The following is a 10,335-nucleotide window of genomic DNA, read 5'->3' as shown; positions in this document are numbered from 1 at the left end:
AATCAGAATCAGAATTAGAAAGAGCTTTATTGCCAAGTATGTTTACTCCTATGGTTTCTGGGCCCCCTGAACAGCATATTGACTCGGGCCCAATGTACAACAAATATTTAAATGAAATACACAATAAACAATTAGACAATAGATGGCTTTTGTGTGTACTGGTATGTTATGTAAAAATGCAAGAAAATGTGAATAATATGTATGGTGTTTTAAATAAATAAATGTATAGTGTTGTGTATTACACGTTTATTGCCAAGTTAACTGCTCATGAGATGGATTGCCTGAGGGAAGAAACTGTTGCTGTTCTGGTGCTCAGTGCTCTGTAGCGCCAACCGGATGGCAACAGTTCAGAGAGGCCTGGGCTGGGTGTGAGGGGTCCAGAATGATTCTCCCAGCCCTTTTACTCACTCTGGATGAGTGCAGTTCTTGGAGAGTGGGGAGGGTTGATCGTTTGTGATGAATGTTCATCTTCTTCTGATGAGAAACATTCATAATGTATATACGTCCCCTGTGGAGATTTTCTTTTCTGAATAACTGACTGTCTCGCTAAATGTGCACAAACACAGAGCTATCTGACACACACACACCACACACACACACACACACACACACACACGGGCCCTCTGTCCTTTGAGTTCCCTAATTCCAGGGAAGCGTTTGAAATTCAGCTTAGTGTACGTTTTTTGTTCCGGTGTTTCTCAGAAATGTGCAGAGCCTTCAGTTGGGACGGTTGAATTCATACCCATTAAATGATGTGTGTGCGGTCCAGTGGTTCAGAAAAATCACGTGTGGGGCCAAAAAACGCATCAGCGCCTGTAAAAGCATCTCCTTCGAAGATAAAAATGCCTCCAAGGGATAACAGCGTGTTTGTTCTAGATTTAAAGGTGGCTGAAGGCAAAGCCTTAAAGCAGTTCTTTAGCGAACGATATGTCTTACTCCACTGAATTATAGCGGTGGTCACCCGCCTTCCCCTGAACTCTAGAGGGAAATATATACTTGAGGGTTGCTGTAAAATGTTGTGGCGGGCTTCTCAGCTCAGGTTGCTATGGAGACCGGTTTTGGATGGTGTGGCATTCTATACCCTGTGGGCTCTTGATGGGTTGGTCTGCGTATTTGTTCCTCTTTTGGTTTCAGCAAATGAATATCTGGATAGAAAAGCTGAGACAGGAATGGTTTTTACTCATGCTGAGTTATGACATATAATGCAATTATATTTATCCTGCATTCAGATTGATATGAATAATGTTAGCGATTTAACTCATTTAGTGGCATGAGTGATAATTAGCTGTGAATATTAACCAGTTGCTGGAGTTTTCTTTACATGCTGGAACAAGATGTGTGTGAATCAAGGTAGTAGCCCTATAAAGGAAAGGTGAAATGAGAAATCAGCAGTGAGTGAAAAGGTGTGCATGCTAGTTAGCCTTGAGGTCAAATATATGCTATAAGGAAGTCCATTTCTGCCTACATTTACAGTACATTCATGCATTTGGCAGACGCTTTTATCCAAAGCAAGTTTCACTGCATTCAAGGTACACTTTTTATCAGTTTTTGTGTTCCCTGCATCAAACCCATGACCTTGGCTTTACTAGTGCAGTGTTCTATTGTTTGAGCTACAGGATGGCCTCGGGGTGATAAAACATTGTGAGATAAAGTCTGAATAAAGTCAGTATATAGATGTAGTAAAAAGTGAAAAGTCACACTTTTGAGATATAAAGTGTAGTTACAACTACAAGATATAAAGCCTGTAAAGATATCGATTGGGACAAAAGGTCAATAAAAGTGACTACTGAGATGTAAGTCATTTTGTGAAATATAAAATTGCAGTTATGAGAAACAAAGGCATATGTGTAAGGTAGCCATTGTGTGATGTAAAATTACTTTTGTGAGATACTAACAATTATGAAAAACTAAGTCGCAATTGTGAGATATAAAGTTATTTTGCATAGTTTTAATTACAAGAAAATCACAGTTAAAAGTCACAGTCACGAGAAACAGTTGCATTTGTGAAATATAAAGCCAGAATTGTTAGATGTAAAGGCATCAGAGTAACAAAGTTGCAATTGTGAGATACAGTCTCAGATGTGAGATATAAAGTCTCACTTGCGAGATTCAGCATCGCATTGGCAAGATATGAAGTCATTTTGTAAGATATACTGTAAAGTAATTACAGGAAACTAAGGCACCATATATGTGATATATAATTTTACAATTGTGAGATATAAAGTTACATTCTGAGATTTAAAGTCGCAGGTATGAGAAAGAAAAATTTAAAGTCACAATTACAAGATATAAAAATGCAACTATACGAGAAATAATTACAATTTAATTTGTGAGACGAAGTTGCAAAGAGTTTATTTATTTACTTATTTATTATTTATTTATTTACTGGCTCCTATACAAAGTATGTTGCACATAAAAGCTGACCAAACTGACTTTTAATTAATATACATTTCTCTTTTATTAAAAATAAAAATTGATGATGGGGCGCATAATGCACTTTTCTCAACGTTCCTCCTTAATACCAGTTGCCTCTGATGGTTCATAATCATGGTGAACCAATCATGGTTCACATCTGTGATGTAAACTGAAGGATATTGACTAAAAAAGGAGCTTCTGTATGTTCGACCCAAACTTCCTGTTTCAACAGAAAATACATCAACACAAGATTAAAAAACTGCTCATTTCATAGGTTTTAGAAAGCAGTATTTAGTCATTCACAAAGCCCTTGACTTGAACATTTAAAAGTGAATTTGTGGAAGTGCTTCAGCAGTAAATTATATGTGAGATAATAGAAATTAAGAGGTCGGGAAGAACATTTAAACCTGTCCATCATCCTTCTCTATTCAAATGTGTACAGTAAATGCACTTTATCAGAGAAAACCATCACGACTATACACCTTCAAATCCAGATATCTCTCTTATCGTTTCCTGATCCTGTGTTTGTATGGCTCAATGGTCTATTCATGAATGAAGCATAAAGATTAGTGATAAAGGTCACAGTCTCTCTTCTGTTGTCTGGATCACAGTCTATAGCATCCTCAAGTGACCTTCTGAAGAAGTCTTGCAAGGTATTATCCCTCTTTGTAATGGATTAACAGTCTTCCCATAACACAAGAAAAGCATCAGACTCTTCTAGCAGGTTTAATGCAAAATGTTCGGTTTAGCTGATGTTTACTTTTCAGAAATGCCATTGTCTAACTTGTTTTAAGATATTATGGGTCCCAATCACCTTGAAAATTTTCCAGGTTTCCATATACCTGGAGAATGCTGCCTGGAGGAACACATTTTTAAAGGAGAATAACTAACTTCAGCATTGTATTTCAGTTGAGAATGTTTGTTGGATTAGCATGTTTTTTAAGGAGAATAACTGACTTCAGCATTGTATTTTAATGCTTTAGTAGAGTCAAAATCTTGCATACAGCACCAGAAAAGCTGCAGGTTTTTGTTGATGAAGGAAAATGAAGTATATATATATATATACACAGTGTATATATAGTAGCCTATTCCAAAAGTCCATGGATGGTTTTGCTATTTCAGATAGATTTTTGAAGTGTGGATCTGTGTACACTCTAATGGCGAATATCGCAACACAATCCATTGCTGCTTTGGCGAAGGATTCGGTTCAGAACCATAAACACGAATAAAAAGGTTTAAAAAACTACAAACATGGCAGATGTGTACGACCGACTGTTAAGTAGAGAGGTTTAGATAACGTGGTTTGAGTTACTAATAATCAATATTTAACCTGGTGAAAACTTTTAAATGCATCATTATGCAAAAAATATGAGCAGAGATCTCCGCATAATGATCCATGGCTTGCAGATCAACATGCTACTTCTTTTCTCTCCAATCCACCTTATTTTTCCCGTAAGAGTGGGTGCATTTGTCAATTTTATGGGTCTGGCTTCCGGTGTCATCCACTTCCAGCTATTTTTAGCTGTGCAAAACTGTTTGTTTTGCTGCTTGAATGTATTATCTTAATTATGAACACACTGATCTGTATTGCAAACATTTTTACCATTTACTGCACTTTGTTATTCTTCTCGTTATTTCCCTACAGCGGCTAATGAACCGGAAGTCTTGCACATTACCAGAAAATGGCTTACTTTCGCATTGAACAATAAGGTGGATACGGTAGGAAGTTAAATTCAGTGAAATTTGGAGGATGTTAACTGTGACAAGATGTTTGACAGGCCAGTTTACAGTGACAGGATGCAAGTAATTATGCGACAGAGCGGTCCGTTAAAGACTTAATTGTATGACGTTATAGTATGTCTCAAAACTTGCCTACTGTGTGTACTTTTTATTCAACAAAAGAGTACATACTTTAAGGGTGTAGTATAAAGGCAAATTGGGAAGTTTTTTTTTAACCATAGATGGCACAGAATCTCATTTCAGCACTTTTGATGAATGGCTATTTTTGATTTTGTCATTACACCTGAATATCATAATTTAAAAAGTTTTGCGGTTGACTGATCTATTGTCTCTGGAAAATAGTTCTTGATCTATGACATTGTGTTGTTGAATATCAAATTTTTTTAGTCTTTTTGTTAATGAGGGATTTGTGGAGTAAAAGTTATAGTTTCATTAAAACCTATAGGTAAATTGAGTGAAATCATTAAATTTGCTATTATAACATATCTTCAATTAAATGATGGGTAGTTAATTATGTAAATACGCATATGCCTTTATATAGGTCATATATTAATTTTACCTTTCAGAAGAATCTCTTTTACTGATTCTGTCTGTCATCAGTTATTCAATTACTCAACTAAATTGTCAATATAAAATTTTACATAGAATAGCTAATTTGTTATTTTACATTAATAACTTTTATTTTTTAAATGCTATGGTATTAACACAGATACCACCACTGTTTTTTTTTTAATGTACAGAACAACAGAAAGTACGTCACTGCTACTTATAATCTTTCTGGCTGCCAGTGAGATGAAACACAGCTTGACCAACATTATGCTGCTCTGTTACATCGTATAGCCTTAAAGCCAGACTAACAGCTGCAGTGAATGAATGCAAGAACAAAGAGCTGTGTCTGAGCTTCAGATTTAGACTGCTGTTCCCCAGTCATCTGACTCTGTGCATTACCGTGGAAATGAGCTCACCCCTGTGTTCGGCAGTGTAGCGTTTTGGGCCACACAGTGTTCATACAGATGTCCGTTTCAGTGACATATAAAGCTCAGGTAAAGGGGAATTCGTGTCTTTGTGAGATTGTGTGGTAAAAGAAGGTAATCTGATTGGAAGGTGCGGAGAGACAGTGGAGGTGTGTATGTCTAGGTGGATAATAGGAAAAACATTATGTTTCTCATAAATCAGATTGAGTCATAAGGGTCAGTTTTGACAGTTGTGATCTATTTTGTGAATCAACTTGTCTTGCAAAAATAGTACATCCTTATCAGAGCCAAGACATCAGTAAATCATGCCAATATACAACAAACCAGGACTTCCCTATAACATAGAGTACAGTATAGATACACTGTATGCTAAATAAAGTGATAAACAGTCACTGGGATTTGAACGTATTATGCATTCAGCTGTTATGCAAATGTATGGCATGTTAAACAACGAGAATAATCCTCTTGAGATTTATACATAAGCTGTGAGCTCCAAAGCATTGTTTTGAGCCTAAAACACAACAGAGATATTTCTCAGAAATGCATACCGCACTACTTACTGTACATGCAGTGGACTCAATGCTAAACTGTGCATTTTGTAAGCATGTTTTTAGTCAGTGGCCTTGTCATCTTAGGAACCCTCACCAGTATGTCTTCATATTGGGAGTTTTACTCCTGTATTTTATATTATTTCCACATGTAAAAATTTATGAACATGTAAAATTCATACAAACAATGACTTAAATAAACCACTTTAAGGAATAAAGCTATGGTATAACTGTTTAAAGACTGCCATAAAGAATAAATCAATTATATTAAAATAACGTGTCTGTTCATTATTACCAATTACAAGGCTGAAAGTAGTGAAGCAATTTGTTTTAAAACATAACTAATATTTGAGGATATAAAAGTTGTACAAGGACAAAAATGCCATTTTGCCAAAAGAATAAATTTTGTTGTTATGTGATTATAAATAATGAAACAGGAAATGACATCACCCAGAGGACCCCTGGATAACCTTTATTAGGGTCAAGTCTTTAAAATATCAGATTATCTGGCATTTTAAGCAAGATAAATATTTTAACATCCAAGAAAAAACATGATATTTGTAATATGCAGTATATCATGTGTTTTTTTTTTATATGTATTGTCATATTATGGCATATAAAAAAAGGTAAATATTAATATTCTTCTTATTATTATTATTATTACATCATGGTCACTAAAAAAAAAATCACAGAAAATCTTAATGAAATATTAAAAAAAAAATCCAATCCAAATAAATCCAACATAAACACAAAGAGTATAGAGTTTTGGAATTTTGAATGTTAACTGTTAATTAGATTTTTTAAAATATTGTTTTTCCTCTTTCCAGAGATTATAATTTTTTACAATTCAATTCAATAAATGTTTTTTTTCCCCATGTTGATCCAGAAAGTCTAACCTCCCTTGTTTCCTTACAGTCGTATTCACAAATTCTGATTCCTCCCTTCAATTCACGTCCTGTTATTCTTAAGCTGTAGTTGTTTTTGCTTGCACAGTAATAAGCAGGTGGGGTCTCAACATTCATATCCTTTGCATGTGTGTTTGTGTGAGAGAGACACTCAGTGTGAGAGAGCATTTACGCTAGGGGTCAGTGTGGCCACTGTGAGCTCTGGGTGTTTGTGTTTAGGCAACGGTGTATATTCCTGTGAGACTGTGTCCAAAAGCCACAACATCTCTGGTTATTGTGTGAATGTGTGTGTGTTTGGCCACTAACTTGCCCCCAAATGACATAGCTGAGAGGTGTCTCTCCATATCCTGCCCATTTTCTTTGTCTGTCTAGAGGGCCCTACAATTATGGCTGTCCGGGTACTGTAATCCAACCTAGTAAATCATGTTTTACAGCAGCTTAAATAATTTGAATGCTACAGATATGGCATATTTAGTTACACTAGGAAGGGTAGGCTATTGAGAAATATTCACATATTAATATAACATGAATTGAAATTAAAAAGCTTGACATACAAACAAAAGTTCATCAAGACAAACTTTGAATGAAATTCATAAGGTAATTATGGAAAACCTTTAGTAGATTAGATAGATATATAGATAGATTAAAGCAGCTCTAAAAGTTACTTCTTATCTGTTTGTGCGTCCTGTTATTGACAGTTGTTTATTAGATTTTCGTAGATCTTGGTACACTAAGTGCAGCACGACTGGACACTCTGTACCCACACCCATGTGATCAGACACGCAACACACACAAACCCAAGCTGATAATAAAACACCATATGTCCAGAAACAAGATTTCAGTGAGCCTGCCCTGGCCTGAGCCACACATTTATGCTGACGTGAGCAGATCCACACGAAGGCAAAAACATTGCATTGATTCTGCAGCTCAGTGGATCTGGGCTTGATGGTAATGCACAATGGTTAACCTTTAGCAGCTATTATTAACTAAAGGAGCCGAAACGGAGTGTGTGAAAGGAGTGAACACAGATTGGAGGTTGGAGTGTGAGCAGACAGACTTACATAACACCTTTAACACATCGCCTTATGGCTTAACCAGCGTCACTCTCTCTGTCACTCACTCTCTCTCTCACACACATATACTTCTTAAAGAGATAGTTCAACCAAAAATCAACATTCTGTTATCAATGACCCTCATGTCATTCTGAACTCAAATGACTTTCTATCTTCTATGGGAAAAAAAGGAAACATTTTGAGGAAGGTGATTATTGCATTGGAAAAAAAAGAAATTCAAACTGATTTGGAACAACACAAGGGTGAGTAAATAATGACCATATTTTAATTTTTAGGTGAACTGTTTCTTTAAATCTGCGTGTTAGTCAATTTCCATCACACTAATAGGTTTGGTTTCATGCGGCTAGATTTGACTTTTCTCTCTCTTCTTCTTTTTCTATGAACACTATTGTGCTCAGTGGGAAGTAGATGGAGTGTAACATTCTCTTTTCCCTCCTTAAACACTTTTACTTGCGACCAGCAACAAAAGATGTGTTCCCAGAAGGGCATCTGCCTTCCTGGTAACAGCGTGCACACACACACACACAAAAAAAAAAAAGTAAAAAAGCACACACACACACACACACACACAACCTTTATGTGCACACTGAATGAGGGCAGGAGAGTGTCTCCTTTCATGGTCTAAGGAGATGAGAGATGAGAGGAATTTCTTCGGGATTACCTACAGTACAGCAGTCTTCCCAGAATTCCACACACCAGTAAATGGATTTCTAGGAAGTGGTGATTAGAATGAAGTGGCAGAACGCCAGACAAGTTGGATCACCCATCAGCAGCCACCCCCCATTCTGATATATACTCTCTCTCTTTCTCTCTCTCTCTCTCTTCCTTTCTTCTCTCTGTCAAAATCCTTGCTAACTCAAGGACAGTACTATGAACCTATCATGGTATCATTGTATTATCATCAATATCATCCTGAGGACATTAGGACATTGTCCTAAGACTTCCAACATGCATTGCAGATGATAGTTGAATACAGATAACGCTTGAATGAGAATGTCTGCACACTGCAATCATCAAGAGATTTCTCAGAAATGCCCCGGATCATCATGCCCTAAATCACAATACATGGCATAAATTAGATTAAAATGACACCAGTGTAAAATTATTTATTAGTTTTTAATGATTGTGCCTATAAGTGCCTAAGCTGGTTGTTCAAACATTCAAATAAGCAAACAACTGTTCTTCTTTATGTAATCTTAATAGGTTGTAGGTTTATTTTATTTTATTGAAAGAGACTATAATACTCAACAAATTGAAAATTAATGTAAAGCATCAAGTTTATTTATTTTATTTTATAATGTACAGTATGGAAAAAGACTGTAAAAATGACCAAATTGCTAATTAATGTGATTTTTTTTCTCTCATTCACGGCTCATTAATTTTTTTCCTCATTCATGACATTTTATAAACTTCTAATGTTATGTCATATTTTTTCTCCAAAAATGTCAGTGTTGTAACTGACCCACTGTTTCTTTCTGTCTGTGTTTCCCTCTCTCTTTCAGTCTTTCGCTTCAGCTCACCTCGTCACATGAGATTTATTGAGTCTAAATTAGTGTTGGGGAAGCCGGTTTGTTTGCCTTGCAGTTTAGTCTCTCTCTGATTACGGTCTTCACATGCTTTTGGCACTTGTATTTAGTCAGGCAGAAGGAACTGACTCTAAACATTGAACTGAGCCTAACAGAAGCACTACAGTATGGTTCAGTCTAATTTATTACTTAACAAATAGTTTTTTATATATCTAATGAAGCATTTAATTTTAAAAATGTTTGGTCACAGATTGTTTTAAGGGAATTATAAATACAGTAGTTAAACAGAATACCTTTGCACAGAGCTGTCACCTGTCATGTTAGTCAGGAAGTGAATAGGACACCTGTGTGAACTGTTTAGGCTGTTGGTTTTAAGTCACTTTCTTGGTGAACAAGCTCATTAAAACACACACAGTCCTTCCAACAAAAACAGAACACCTCGTCCTCTGTCGTCATAGGCGCTGTTTATTTAGGCTTATGAAACACATGTACACTCATTCTATAATTATTTTTCAGTTTCCTAAATATTTCCATATTTCTATTCATTCCTGCACATGAATCTTTTCGGGTCTCCTCAGGGACGTGGTGACAGCCTGTGGTGCTCTGTCTGTGAGTCGGATCTGTGAGGGGAGGTTCAGACAAGGATTCTGAGAAATCTTCATACCCCTGAATGTGCAGATAAACAAGTATTAACTGGAGCTTATTGGAAGCAGATGCCCTTTTCCCAAAAGCCTCAGCAGGGTTAATTTCTGAGAGTTCAGGACTGCTTGGTTCTCTGCTGTGATCGAGGGGAGCGTTTGTGTGTGTGTGAGTGCAGTGGAGTTTCTGTGAATGAGGCTCGAGTTCCCTGAAAGACTTGTCGTCAACTGATGCATTTTACTTTCAGACATGAAACCTGAATCAGTAAATTCATGTAATCATATATACAACATACTACCAGTAAAAAGTCTAGAATATTTAATATTAGATTTTTTATATGTTTTTGAGAGAAGTCTGTTATTGTTTTGTATTTAAAAAAAATGTTTTTATATGTAATTTTTTCATTTAATGAATAAGCTGTATTTTATTTGGATATTACTTCAGTCTTCAGTGTCACATGATCCTTCAGAAATCTTTCTTATATGCTGATTTGGAGTTCAAGAAATATATTATTA

Source organism: Cyprinus carpio, chromosome A4, assembly GCF_018340385.1.
Source record: "Cyprinus carpio isolate SPL01 chromosome A4, ASM1834038v1, whole genome shotgun sequence".
Taxonomy (NCBI): Eukaryota; Metazoa; Chordata; class Actinopteri; order Cypriniformes; family Cyprinidae; genus Cyprinus; species Cyprinus carpio.
This window is presented reverse-complemented; position numbering follows the sequence as displayed.